The 15,340-nt window shown below is 35.5% G+C and overlaps 1 pseudogene; it reads right to left on the bottom strand.

The window, feature by feature from the left end:
- Positions 1-3,102: 3,102 nt before the first annotated feature.
- On the bottom strand, positions 3,103-4,039 carry LOC125111202 (olfactory receptor 5K1-like; annotated as a pseudogene).
- Between the last annotated feature and the right edge of the window lie 11,301 nt (positions 4,040-15,340).

A 15,340-nucleotide genomic window follows, 5' to 3' on the forward strand; every position in this document is an offset into this window, starting at 1 on the left:
ACGACTTGGATCCCATGTTGCTGTGGCTCTGGTGTAGGTCAGCAGCTGCAGTTCTGATTGGACCCCTAACCTGGGAACCTCCATATGGTATGGGTTTGTCCTTAAAAGACAAAAGACCAAAAATAAATAAACAAATAAAAATAAAACAAAATGCTTGCCAGAGTGTAAATGTTTATTTAATTTTACTTGTTGGTATAAATTTGACCTATAACATTGTGTAAGTTTAAGATGTTCAGTGTGTTACTTAGATACATTTATATGCTGCAGTATTATTGCCATTATAACAGCTTGTGAAGTTTGGATTTATTGCTTTAAGAGAGAGAGACTAGTGCACAACAATGTCAATCTCACTTTCATTTTTTTCCCTGAACCTACCTTTGAAATTCCAGACAGAGAGACTATATTGAGAAAGCCTCACTTTTGAGGGCTGTTTCAGAGAAAAGAAAATATTCTATATAAGCAGATTTGGGAAGCATTTATAATGATTTAAGAGCTAAGTATTATCCTAGAAATAAGGATGCAGTTAATTGGAGAGTGGAAGAAAAGTTAGAGGGGGATAAATAGTATTTGCTGAGATGGGGCTCTGTGAAAAATTCCCAAGTTTGTCCTGTGTATGAGATAGGGAGACAACCAAATGTCCATAGAAGTTTGGAGATCTATGGGCAAAGAGACATTAGGACAGACCCTTGCAAACATTCAAAATCCTATGATGTACCCATACAGTGGGTCATCAGAAGTACAAAGTTGGATTCCTTCAACTTTCCTTCAATGAGGTCCTGGGATATAGTACTTATGAAAATACCAGTTTTTCTGTCTTCTTAAATATCCTGGAGGTGGATGTGAGGAGAATTTACTCAGAAATTAGCAGAGAAATAAAGAGCAAGATCATCTGAGCCAGCAAATTTTAAGTCTTGTAAACAAGACAAGTAGATGACTCAGCTGAAACATGTTTTCATGTTTAGCCTGGGGACCAGATATAAATGCAGAAACCAAAACTGATGATATAATGAAGAGGTAACTGGAAGGTCAGCGGATCAAACATCTTAGAAAACCACCAAGTGGATACCTGTCTTCAATAGCTTATCAAGCAAGTACCTACACAGCCAAGATGGTGTAGATGCAGCGAGAAAGAATAGAGTGGGGGTGGGAAAATCCTAAACTGATGGGGCTTCAGTTTGGAACAACCAAGAAAATCTTGAAATGTCTCAATTTTAAATCATATAATGTCTTATTATATGGGATGAGCTAGGTTAGATAGTACAGAAGTTACATACATAAACTAAGTGGTTATAACTTTGTAGTCATGATATAGGGAATTGGAATTACTGTTCCCGCATTCCTACTGCATTTCTAAATAGGCAAAACATGTTGATTTTCCATGTAAATTTGGCCTTGTGTGGCTGTTGAGGCTGGATTATAACTATAGCCTCACAGTTGCCTTCTGGAAATTTAGATGTGACCTCAGAGCATCAAGAGAAGAGGTGGAGAGGGGAATTTTTTTTTTTACTCGATAAAAATCCTTCTTGGTCCAGAAGTTATTAAAATCATGGCAATGTTCTTATTATCTCTGAAGATGAGAAATCTGGTATTTTAGTAACTGATACATCCCAGTACATAGAGCAGTGCTTCTACAGGGCAGGCTCGCAATAGATGTATGTTGAATAAAAACCAGAAAGTCATCCTTTCAGTATCTCACATAAGATCATATAGTTCTATCTATATTTCACAACCACAGGTTTTACAGTAATGAAAAGGAAAAAATAGATAAGCCCAATCTGCAGTTCAACAAGCATAACTTTCTTCATGTCTACATATAGTCTGATAGTGTCCCCATTGCTGAGCCTTTTCCCACCTCTCAGGAAGCTGGCTAGAGAAATCTAGCCTAGCTAACTGACAACAAACTCTTCAAATCCAAAATGAGGTTTGACTGCTTGTCTGGAACTTTATGGCATGGCATCTTTATGCTTGTACATCTGGGAATAAATAAATGTGAAGATAACTCCTCTTGAAAATTGACATTCCATCTTGAATTATTCAACAGCATAAGATCTTCAACTTGGAAATACAATATTCACCATTTTTTGCACATTTCCTCACTTCATCTATTTTAACTGCAGTATCTTTCAAAATGCCATTAAAAGTGATTCCTCAAAATTCACTTGCCTCAACTCTGACACTGATGGTTGTAAGTGATTTCATTGATTGAAGATCCACATACCCTTAACCCTTTTGGCTTAACTGGAGTGCTCATGCTACAAGCCATAAATGTGGGCTGGCTCTTAATGTTTATTTGTTATCCTTTATACTTGTAACTGTGAATTTATTATTTTTCTTCCTTTTTTCTCAATCTGACATTTTTTTTTTCTATTCTTCTTTTCCTTTAGGGCAGCTTTGTTTTAAAACACAAAATCCCTGAGTTTCTCAAGTAACTACTAATTAGGTGTATCACATTATATCCAACTTCTGAAATCATGGCTGTGTTTATACCTTCCATCTATTGCCACAATAGTATTTATATTCACACTTAGTTTTATACCCTGAACAGATCCTGCAGATTAAAGCCTTCTGGATTTTTTCTTTTTATTCTTTTCTTTTCTTTTCCCTTTCTTTCTCTCTTTCTTTCATTCTCTCTTTCTTTCATTCTCTCTTTCTTTCTTTCTTTCGTTCCCTCTTTCTTTCTCTCTTTCTTTCAGTATAGCTATCCACAAAACAGAAACAAACTCACAGATATAGAGAATAGACTTTGGATATCAGTCTTGACAATTTAAAATCTTTTTTTTTCAGTTTTATTGAGATACAACATTTGCTTTTCTTTTGAGTGCTGATAATCCTTGATGCCAACACAATCCATGATGTTGGAAACATACTGTGTTATTTCTTGAATTAATTAAAAATCTGGTTTTGATTTTTGTTATTTTGAATTAAGATTTGGTACAGTTTACACCTTCCTATATATTTTTCCCTTACATATTGCTGCTTAAATTGATTATATTATGATATATTTTAATATTTTACTTATGGTTTGTGCACTTTATCTGTGTAATTTCACTTGGAAGTTTTTTCTGCATTTAAAACAGTAAGCTACAGTAGTTGTCATTTACTTCAAATGTTTTTGACGTTGTTTTGCTTCAGAATTTTTCTCAAGACAGTTATTACTGCCTTATTGCTTAGGCTATAAATAAATGGATTTTGTAAAGGAACTACTTCTGTAAACAAAATAGCAGCTGCTATATTTTATCCCTTGTTCAAGCAAATGTGGTCTAACATACATGAAAATAAAAGATCCATGAAACTGACTGAAAATGGGATGCACAGGTAAAAAAGGCATTGATATTTCCCTCTTTGGATTTAATTTTAAAAGTAGTAAATAGAACATAGAGATAAGATATTAAGACACTAATGTCTTAGTGGAGATATTATCATGGAGACTTGAACTAAGCCTGAAAAGATATGGAGTATTAGTTCATTAACATAAGGGTCAACACATGAAAGCCTATACAAGGGAAGGATATCACAGTAAAGGTGGTTGATGTGATTAGAGCCAAAGAAAGCTAACCTAAAATAGAAGCCCAACATAAATCTTGTAATTTCTAGATATGTAGGTGCCTGTGGTCATATGAATATGGAGTTTCTTTGACATCTTGGTATGGTACTGCAGTGGGTTGCAGATGGCCAAATAGTGATCATAAGCCATTGCTGCCAGAAGAAAGCAATCTGCAGTTTCTATAGTATAAATAAAATAAAATAGTGCCATGCATTCTAGAGGAGAACCATTATGTTTTCAGAAAATAAGTTTTATAACATCTTAGGAGTAATGGCAGTGGCTCAACAAGAATCCACAAGAGCAAAGTTGCCCAGAAAGATGTAAATTGGAGTGTGAAGATTATGCTCTTTGGAAATAATTATCACCAGACCAAGATTTCCCACCATGTGGACCAGATAGATGGCAAAGAACACCACAAATGGAAGGGTCTTTACAGGGATCTGTAAATCCCATGAGGATAAATTTAATGTTTATGATATGATTTTCTTTAGCCATTCCTGACTTCTCTTTTGAAAAAAAAAGTGGAGAAATGAGGTGATAATTTTTAATATACCCAGTTTAACTATGAGATCTTCCTGGCCCAGAAGGACAAGGAGCATCTTCCACAATGCTCTGACAAGTCCCATGGATTTTGGTACATACCCATTTCTAGGGGAGTATCTCTCTCCAGGACCTCTTAACTTTTAAGCTAGTTGTTTAACACTTTTCCAGCATATTTTCAAGAAAAACTTTTGATAAGATGCAGAAAGATGGTTTTTGTGGTCTTTAAAGGAATATTCAGTGCAAAAAGACTTTTCTATGTGGATTAGGTAAAGCTGATTCATAAGTTAGGTGTCAGCATTTGGTATAAGTATCCCCAGGCTAGGGGTAAAATCAGAGCTGCAGCTGCCAGCCACAGCCATGACACAGAGGAATCTGAGCCACCTCTTCAACCTACATCATAGGTCATTAGCAACACCAGATCCCTGAACCATTGAGCAAGACCAGGGATCAAACCTGCATAGTCATGGATACTAGCCAGATTTGTTTCTGCTGAGCCTTGTCAGGATCTCCCTCCATAAAGAGCCTATACAATCAGTTAGACTATCACTAGAAAATATATAAGGAATAGGAACAGAAAAATATCAAGGAATCCCATTTTTTAACAAATTGAAAATGATTGACTTCATTAATAATCACAGAAACATAGCTCAAAATGGATAGGTGGGCATATTTATTTCGCCTGTCAAAAAAAAAGATTTAAAAAATTATGCTATATAGTGTTGTCTGAGATGCAGTTAAATGGGAACCTAATTGCATTCCTGGCAAAAGTATTAGCTGGTGAAATCACTAGAAAATAATTTAGAAACAGATGAAGGAAACTCTTAAATGTTCAAATCTATTAACTAACTATGAATCTAGCAGAAAAAATATTTAGAGTCTTAGACAAAGATTTACATGTAATGATGTGCATTGTAGCATTGTTTATAATAATGAAAAAATTAAATGGTAAGCATTTTGTCAGTATGATTAAGTCAATGTGAATCATCCATATGATGGTATATTGTTTAATCATTTACAACGTTCTTTATTTCAGAAAGAGACTTACAGACTGAGAAAACAAACTTATGCTACCAAAGGACTAGATGGGGAGGGATAAATTAGGAGGCTGGATTAGCATATACATATTATTAAATATAAAATAACCAATAGGGTCTTATTGTATAGCACAGAGAATAATACTCAACATTTTATAATAACCTATAAAGGAAAAGATTCTGAAAAAAATGTATAACACTGAATCACAGTGCTATATACCTGAAAATAACATAATATTATAAATCTACTACACTTCAATAAAAATATTTAAAAATTAAAATTCAAAAAACAATGAGCATTATAACAAAAGGTGTATTTATATAGAATATTTAATGTAATGTTAAAATGGACATAATAAAAATTATGTGGAAAATATAAAGTTTTATATATAGAATAATCCTAATTTTCCAAATAAGGACTTTGTATGAATGAAAATTTAAGGTAGCACAATAATACATCAAAACTTTAAAACTAGTTTCTCTGTGTAATGGAAATTTTAGGTCATTTTTTTCTTCTATGTGTTTTCTTCTATTTCAAATTGTCTACACTAAGTATCACTTTTATACTCAGAAACCAAATTTTTAATTAAATAAATAAAGTGACATGCTCTTAGGTCTGTGCCATAGCCACAACAACACTGGGTCCAAGCTGCATCTTCAATCTCCACCAGAACTCTAGGAAACACCACATCCTTAACCAATTGAACAAGGCCAGGGCTCAAACCTGCATCCTCATGAATGCTAGTCAGGTTTGTTATTGTTGTGCCATAATGGGAACTCCAAGGCCTGCTATTTTTTAAGACTTGATAACCCTATAATAATTATTGGGGATACAGCTGATGTTTTCTGCACCATACAATTCTGTAGCAGATAAATCACAGTGGATATGTTGAGGAAGTGTCTACTCCATTCTTCTGATACTAGAATTAAAAGTTATAAATAGTAAGAGTTTGGTGACAATCTTGTACACATCTCAAACTATTCAGGAATATATTCATATACTATGGTAATGCATTCTTGAGGCCCCTTGCCTCTATGTAATGCACTAACTCTGAAAGTGTCAGGTTTCACTCTTGAATGTCAAGGATTTCATAATTTTTCTCAGATTCTATAATGCTCACATTTATTAAGCTTTCAGTATATTTTTTCTATCTTCATGTACTTTTAAAAATTGAAGTATGGTTGATTTGCAATGTTGTGTTAATTTCTGCTGTACTGCAAAGTGATTAAACTATATGTGTGTATATATATATATATGTTTTTTATATTCTTTTCTACTATGGTTTATCACAGTATATTGAAAAGCTTTCAGTAAATAGATATATTTTTGTCCTTTTAGGGTCACACCCATGCATATGGAGGTTCCCAGGCTAGGGGCTAGGCGTCAAATTAGAGATACTGCTGCAGCCTATGCCAAAGGCACAGAAACACAGGATCTGAGCCATGCCTGTGACCTACACCATAGCTCACAGCAATGCCAGATCCTTAACCAACTGCACAAGGCCAGGGATTGAACCTGTGTACTCATGGATACTAGTCAGATTCATTTCCACTAAGCCATGATGGGAACTCCAACAGGGTATTGACTTGCTTTCACTATATTTTTAAACCTCAGTTATCTATCCCTCAGATTTTTACTTATGGCCTGAGAGTTCTAAACTATTTTGGAATGCTTTATTTCAATCTATTTTCATTTATTTTAGTCAATTCAAGAATAATTCATTCATTGATTCATTACTTATTAAATGTCTTCTCTGTGCTACATACTTTCTCAGATTAGTTGACTCTCCTGGACATTTACACATTGATAAATGTTCTGGATATTCGTTAACCATAACTACAGTCCATATTTCTGAAAGATAGGGAAAACATTTTGGGGGAGACAATCTCTTTCTTTTTGACTTCCTCAACTGTTTACTAACTTTTAAACTCAGACTATTTGTGGCTGATAACTTTAAAAAGAATATTAGAAATGAACATTTGAAATCTATATAATCTGAATCATGTTTTCACTAAATGCCTCACTCTTGGTAACCTGACATCTAAAAAAAAATAATATTTTAGGGAGTTCCCATTGTGGCTTAGCAGGTGACCAACCCAACTAGTAACTATGAGAATGCAGGTTTGGTCCTTGTCCTCGCTCAGTCTGTCAAGGGTTCAGTGTTGTCTTGAGCTGTGGTATAGATCCCAGACATGGATCAGAACTGGTGTTATTGTGGCTGTTGCTGTGGTGTTTCTGTGGTTGTGGTCTGTGCCAGCAGCTGCACCTCCAATTAGATGCCTTACCTGGGAAATTCCATATGCCACAGGTGTGGCCTTAAAAAGCAAAAAAAAAAAAGAATAAAATAAAAGAATAAAACATTTTATATCTATATAGTTTGAATGTGTTTTTCATTACATTTCTTACACTTGCCAATGTGAAGTCACATACCAGTTTTCTAAGAGGATGATAATTAATCATATAGAAATGAGTTTTACATTGTTATTTTATTTCTCTAAAAATCAAAAAAATAAACTAAAAAGCTCCCTAAAATTACATTAGGGGTTTAAAAGCATGATTTAAAAATATATTCTTTTTTAATTTATTTATTATTACTCAAATGAATTTATCACATCTGTAGTAGTATAATAATCACAACAATCTGATTTCATATGAGTTTACATCACTTATCCTCATTGCCAATCTGAATATAAAATTGCAGGTGGAAAGAAAAAATTCCCCCTGGATTAGTCAGCAAAGTCTTCCTATAGGGAGAATTTATTTATTTGACTTGCTGACTCAGAGGAGAAGCTGTGTTAGCAGAGGCCTTAAGATATCACCTTTCCTATCTCTTTTTAAAGACAATATACAATTTTTAGAATATTCATTTAAAATTAAATTCATAATGCCTTTAATCTTACACCTCTAGTTACTAAAATAAACTTTAAATTTTCATTGTACAGTTCTCCTGTGGTGAGTGGGTTAAAGACTCCATCATTGTCAATGCAGTGGAACATATCGCTGCTGCTTAATCCCTGGCCCAGTACTTCCACATGCTGCAGGTGCAGCTCCCACAAAAAAAAATTACTAAATTTTTCTTGCCAATCCATAAGTAGTTTCTGTAAAGATTTCCTTCCTCAAAACATTCCCTTATTTAGGAATTTCCCATTATTTTTAGTATAATAAATCACTATTGCCCATCAATCACGAGTCACAATTTGTTTGGTTAATTACAAACCTGTATTTTCTAACCCTACATCATTTGACTTCACTTTATCTCCTTCTACCCTGCACTCCCCATGTGCCATCCCAAAGCCAAACTCTTCTTTCATGGCTTTCTGACTAAATCACTTATATTCTTCATTCGGTGCTTTTGCCTTAACTATATTACCGTCACCATTTTTTTACGTCTATCCAAATCCCACCTCTTCCTTAAGGTCAATCCAAGGTCTATTTTGGACAAGCTTATCTATCTTCTCCCTAACTCCCAAGCACTTATTATCCATTTAGCACCTCATGTCTCAGTATTTGCTTTTGTTGTCCTCTGGCATTACCTGAGCATAAGACTTATTTTCCTCGGCTTGATCACCACCTCATTTTTTATCAGAATTATGCATATTTCTGAGATGGATCCTAAAGATACAGCAAAAAAAAAAAATAGAAATCAACCCCTGCCCTCAGACTTGAATTCTAGGGCAATGTGATTATTTCATGTGAAGGCCACATAACTATGTCAATGCAGGACCAAGTCTGTACTGAATTACAGCATGAGGAAACTTTCTCCTTCAGTAAGAGCTTAAGAATCCTGGGGACAAATTTCCATCAAAGGAACTATGAAAGAATGATAAATGTTGCCCCAGCTAACCTCTTGCCCATGAAGCAATGTGAGCTCAGTGAAACATTCACGGAGTCAATGAAAAGGAACATATAGCTCATTTCTCATTATTATAATTTGCTTGCAAATTTGTGAAAATTTTTATCTTAAACATTTTTAAAAGTTATTATGTTCAGTACCACAGAACAACTTCCATTTCTTGCACCATTTTTTCATATATTCATGCAAGAAATATTTTATACTACCTACTATTGTTAGAGGAGGTCATCAAGAGGACATGAGTGCTGGTTGACCTGAAACCTGAACCTGGGCAATTGGGCTCTCATCTCCATCACCTGTCCTTGTAAAGCACTTCTGGCCCCATGTTCCCACTCTGGGTGCTGTTCCAAGCACACAGCCTTGAGAGAGAAAGGTGCTGTTGAGACCATCTGGATGGTATATGTGTCTGAACACAGTTAAGGCCTCTACATACAATTTTAAGATTCTGATGGGTAGATAGATACAGAGATGCTCTTGTCTTGCAGCTGCCCAAGATAAGCCTTGTATGTAAGTTCTCTTGCTTATTAAAACTATCAGTTTGGAGTGGTCTTCCTCTTTCTTTGGTTTCTCCTCATCCTCTGTGTAGAGTTTGCAAACCATCTACTCTGTATCATCACAATTACAGATTCTGTTCTCATGGGGTTTGACACTCTTTTCTGAAAATTAATATTTTAATTTTTGTGACTTTTTCCCATTTTAAATATTTTATTGAAGTGCAGCTAATTTACAACATGGTGCTAATGTCTGCTGTACAACAAAGTAATTCAATTACACATGTACATATATTCAATCTTTTTCAGATACTTTCTGCATATAGGTTATCACTGAATAATATTTCCCTGTGCTATACAGAAGGCCACCATTAAGCATCCAGTCCTTACACAAAAGTGTGCCTAGGGCAATCCCAAACTCCCAATTCATCCTTCTCATGAAGCTTACATGCTAATATAGGAGACTTGGTAAGCAAATAAATACATAAATAAGGAAAAGAGCAAAAAATAAAACAATGCTGTACTGAGAGTAAGATGGAATGGTGTGATAAAGAATGACTGGGAGTTACTTTAGGTCAGATGATTGGCACAGGTCTACAGGAAAGGTGGCCTAGACAAGTTGAGACATGAGTAGCAAGTTGCCAGCCATGGCAGTCTGGGGAAGAGCATTTTAGGTACAGAGGTGAGAGTGAAAATTCCTTAAGGCATAAATTAGTTCTGCATGTTTGAGGAGCCAGGAAAAGGCAGGGTACAGTGGTTGATAATGAGAATATACAGTTGACTTTGCAGGGTTTATAACACAGTGTATGGAGTTTGTGTTTTATTTTCATCTCAGTGGGAAGCTATGGGAAGGTATATTGATATCCTGTTGCTCCTCTATCAAATTGCCACACACTCAGGAGCTTAAAACAACACAAATTGTTATTATTCCACAATTATGAGGTTATAAGTCCAAAACAATTCTCACTGGGCTAAAATTCAGAGGTGAACAGCCTTTCTGGAAATTTCTAGAATCCACTTCCTTGCCTTTTTCAGATTCTAGAGTCTGTCTGTAGTCCTGAGCTCATGGCCCGCTTCCATCTCAAAGCTTGAAAATCCCGTTAAAACTTTCTCACGTTGTACTACTCTGATTCTGAGTCCTCTGCTTCTGTTTTCAAAAATTACACTGGGCCCACCTGGATGATTCAGGAGTGTTTAATTCCCCTTTGTTGGATAACAACATACTCACAATTTCTGAGAACTAAGATGTTGACATCTTTTATGGGGGGAACTATTATTTTGCCTTCAAGACCAGAGGGGTTCTTTAACACAGAGAAATGGAATTACCTTATTAAATTTTTTATGAAAATGGATCATGAAAGGTCAGGGTGAAAGTAGGGAGAGCAGCTAGGAGGCCATTGAAGTAAATCAGAATTAGGCTGATAGCAGTGGACCTGGAGAAATGTAGATGGATTTGGTTACTATTTTAGAGGGTGATTTAACAGGCTTTGATGATGATTTCTGTTTGAGATGGGGTAAAAAGAGTAAGTGGTGAAAATGGCTAGATTTGTGTTTTATCTTGAGCATTTGAGGAAAACTTGGTAGCATTTATTAGCTGAAAGATGTTCGAGGAGAAAAACATTCTTGGTGCAGGGGGAGCTCGAAATATTTTTTATTTTATGCACGTTTTATTTGAGAGTCTTATAAATTATGGAAGTTGAGATGTCAAACAGGAAATTAAATATAAAGGACAGGGCTGTCCATTAGGATTCATCAGCATCTGTATTTTAAGCTTGGAACTGAGTGAGATCATGTAGGAGAGTGGGAAGGCAGAGAAGGGTGGCTGAGAGAGAACTCTGGTCTCTCCGGTTTAGATAATCTGCTAGATCAGATTATCTAGCACACAGAATGCCTGGTGGGAATAGAATACAGTGGGGGTAGAAAGTACAGGTAGTCTCATAAAACGATGAGGTCATAATGCTAAACTTGGGAGCTTGAATTCTATTCAGTAAGCCTTGAATAAATATGTCAAGGAACTGACTCTATCAAACTTGTTTCAGAAAAACTATTCTGTGTGTTATGCATTACTTCATTCTCTATGCTCCATTTTCCATGTTGACAAGGCATAAATGAAAAATTCATACCCAAGTGTTTGAGGGCCAATCATGTACCATGTTAAAATTAAATCTATAAAAATAAGGTGGCTTTAAGATTTTTTGTGTTTCTTTTTCTATTTTACGATTTTTATTTTTTACATTATACTTGATTTGCATTGTTTTGTCAATTTCTACTGTACAACAATATAGCCCAGTCATACATATTTGTGTGTGTGTGTGTGTGTGTGTCTGTGTGTGTGTCTGTGTGTGTGTGCATTCTTTCTCTCACTTTATCCTCCCTCATGTTCCATCACAAGTGGCTGGATATAGTTTCCTTTTGCTCTACAGCAAGATCTCATTGCTTATCCACTCAAATGCAATTGTTTGCATCTATTAACCCCAGACTTTTTTTTTAAGGCAACCAAAAATACCCCAAATTTAATGTGATAAATACTGGTGTGCTTTTCTGGTCATGTTTGGAGTATCATTCAATATTTGAGAAGATAGAACAAGAGGGAGAGGAAGAGAGATAGGATTATGTAGTAAAAAGTGAAGGAGATTATTTCTCTAAGAAGTTAGTGGTTAAAGGATTTGACTGCTTTTAGACTTTGCAAATATAAAAGGTTGTTATTTTTTTCCCTAAAGCTGTGTACTGCCCTATTTTGTAAAGCCTTAACTGACCTCACTGTTAGTTTAGTTCCTGTCTCATTCTCTCAATTTTTAGCACCAAATGTAATAAGCACTCAACACTTGCTGTTTTCATTAGCTCTTTTTAATTGTCTGTGACCTAGATTTTTCATTCCCATTACTTTGTAAATACTACTCTCTCCAATGATCTGTCAATCAAGTCCAATTATCTTTCTTAGATCTTTGTTTTCATTACCTCTCTGAAACATTTGAAACATTAAACATTCTCTCATTCTTAAAACTGGTACTTTCTGTCTCATCATAAACATTTTTTAAAGTTCCATATCTGAGTATTTCTTGCTGCTTAGAAATTGACTCACAAATGTATGCAGCTGGCTCTCAAATTTTCATTTGAAGCCTTACCCACCCCACCCAACTTATTTCTGTGGGATACTTCCATAATATCTAATCATCCTCTCAAACTCACTATATTAAAAGGAGAATTACCTTGTACCAGGAAGGAAGTTTTCCTCCTAAGCCCCTAGGCTGTCACAGCATGTGACAAAGATAATATAAGAGTGAACCAGGTAACAGGAAAGAGAGGGAAACTGTATTATAGGTTGTAGAAATCATTTGTTCACTCAAATATCCTTTTATCCTTTATCAGTATTGTCATCTGACTATTATGTGCCATGCACTGTGTTAACCTTTTGGGAAAGACAGTGAGTTAAACATGGTCCTGTCTTCATAAACCTTATGCCCTAGTGGTGGAGAGAGATCCATTAAAATGGTATGAACTGCTATGAAGAAAAGTAATGAAAACTATGGGTGTATATATATATAATAGGGGTCTTACCCTAGTCCGCAGATTGGGGCCAGAAAAAATTCCCATAGAAAAGAGCATATAAGCTGAAGTCTTGAGAGTATATGAATTAACTAGATAGTTGATGAGGAAGTGAGGCAAGTGACATTTACACATTTGAAAGCTTTGAGATGGGAGGTGGCCCAGTGGGTTCCAAGAAGTGAGAAGACAGTCCACTTGTAGCCCAGTAAGTTAGAGGGACAGTGGTGATAAGTCATGCTAAAAGGTGAGTCAGTGGTCAGATATCATGGGGTCTTGTGGTCCAGGGTCAAGACTCTCAAGTGTATCCCAAGAGCAACAGGGAGACTTTAGATATCCCAAGGTCCAAACCTTTAGGATCATCTAAGAGACTGCTGTTATCCTCACTGCACAGATACAACTTGTCATCAAGGTGCCATCAAGTCCCATGTATTCTTCCCTTTTAGTCTCTCACATCAGTTCCTTCTACTACATTTGCTCAATACTGTATCCCATGATTCTTAGCTCACAAGTTTCATGCGCTGAATAAGTGGGCCACACACTTGAGATCAATAAGATAATTTTAGGAGAATAAATTGTTTTAAATAGGGGGCATAGCATGTAGCAGCTTGAGGTAGTATCTCAATTCCCAGACCAGGGGTTGAACCCAGGCCACAGTGGTGTAAGCACTGAATGCTAACCACTAGACTACCAGGAAACTCCCAATAAGATCAATTTTGTTCAAACTAATTTTTCATATTTTAATATGTAAAATTTACTTTTTCTAAAACTGACCATATATAAGGAGAAGGTACTCTCTCCCAATATGAGTATTTTTTGTGTGTCTTTTTACCTTTTCTAGGGCCACTCCGTCAGGATATGGACATTCCCAGGCTAAGGGTCTAATTGGAGCTGTTGTGTTACTTTCTGGTGGACAGCAAAGTAATTCAGTTATATAAATATACAGAAACACACATGTCCTTTTTCAGAATATTTTACCTTATTCGTTATTACAAAATATTGAGTATTTTTTCCCTGTGCTATACAGTAGGTCCTGTTGGTTATTTATTTGACATATAGTAGTGTGTATTTGTTAATCCCATCCTCCTAATTTATTCCTCTTCACCTTCCCCTTTGGTACTCATAAGTTTGTTTTCTACATCTGTGGGTCTGGAAAAGAAAAAGATACAGATGAACTTGTTTACAAATGGAGTATTAATTGAGTGGGCCCTAGGAAGTATATAGTAAGGTGCTGCTTGCAGCAAATAGGTGGTCAGAAGTATACCATCACCCTGAGGTGGTCCCATAGAAAAACATGGAAATTTTGTCTTATGAATATGCAAGAGAGCTTGGTCAAATCAGTGAATAGTTCTTTTAAAATGGAAACACTGTATAAAGGGCAATCCAGAAAAGCATTCATTAATGGTGGATACTTTTGCAGATATTATGAAACTTTGTTATACAAGAGTAGTTATTTTATGGTAATTATTTCTGTCTTTAATGCTTTTGTGTCTTAATTTTTAGAGTATTCTGCTAAAATTATTTGAATCAGTATGTGACTTGGTACATTTTATCGTTAACTAATTAGCTGGGGGAGATTTGCATCTATTAAGAATATCTAGCAAAATGCTTAGTAAACCTGAGTGTTCTCCCTGGAGACTTTATTAAAAATTTGACCCTTAGGGGCCAAAAATTGGATAAGTTCCAGAGCTGCGAGTTTTGTTTCATTTGCAATAAGATGCAATGGACATTATTAAGAAACAGAGATTTCTAGTAAAGGTGTGACAAATGAGAAGAGAGTTTGTATTGAGGCAGCCCTCTGGGCCAGAGACATCGAAAGCAAGGAGGGCTGAGTTTATTCTTTAATAATCCCACTTTCATTATATGAAACAAAGGCCCCTAGAGAATCTCTCCAGCAGGCTGATAACCAAATCTTTTATTAAAGAAAATGACAACAATCCAGTCTCAGGAAAATCATTCCCATGCCCTAGCCCCTGCTAGTCTACATCTAAGGTTTAATTCATAAAGTATTTCTATACTCTTCAGCTTTAAAATGGTATAGCTTCTCTAATGAAAGACCTCAAATTCCCATTGGCTTGGATTCTTCCCAGCACCATGGAACTGCAATCATTTATGCAACAATATTTCTTGCCCTTCTTCTCTTCTAAAATGTGGTGAGGACTTCCAACTACAAAAGCATCCATTAACAATAACAGTGGCTGATTTTATTGAGAACTTAAGGCTTTTACAAATATAATTTAATACCAACAGCAAAACCTCAAAAGACAAAGTGTCACCTTCAAGGGGACATTAATGGTTTTCAGTGGATATAATTTCTTTATCCAAAAGAAT

This window comes from Phacochoerus africanus, chromosome 1, assembly GCF_016906955.1.
Source record: "Phacochoerus africanus isolate WHEZ1 chromosome 1, ROS_Pafr_v1, whole genome shotgun sequence".
In the NCBI taxonomy this organism is placed as follows: domain Eukaryota; kingdom Metazoa; phylum Chordata; class Mammalia; order Artiodactyla; family Suidae; genus Phacochoerus; species Phacochoerus africanus.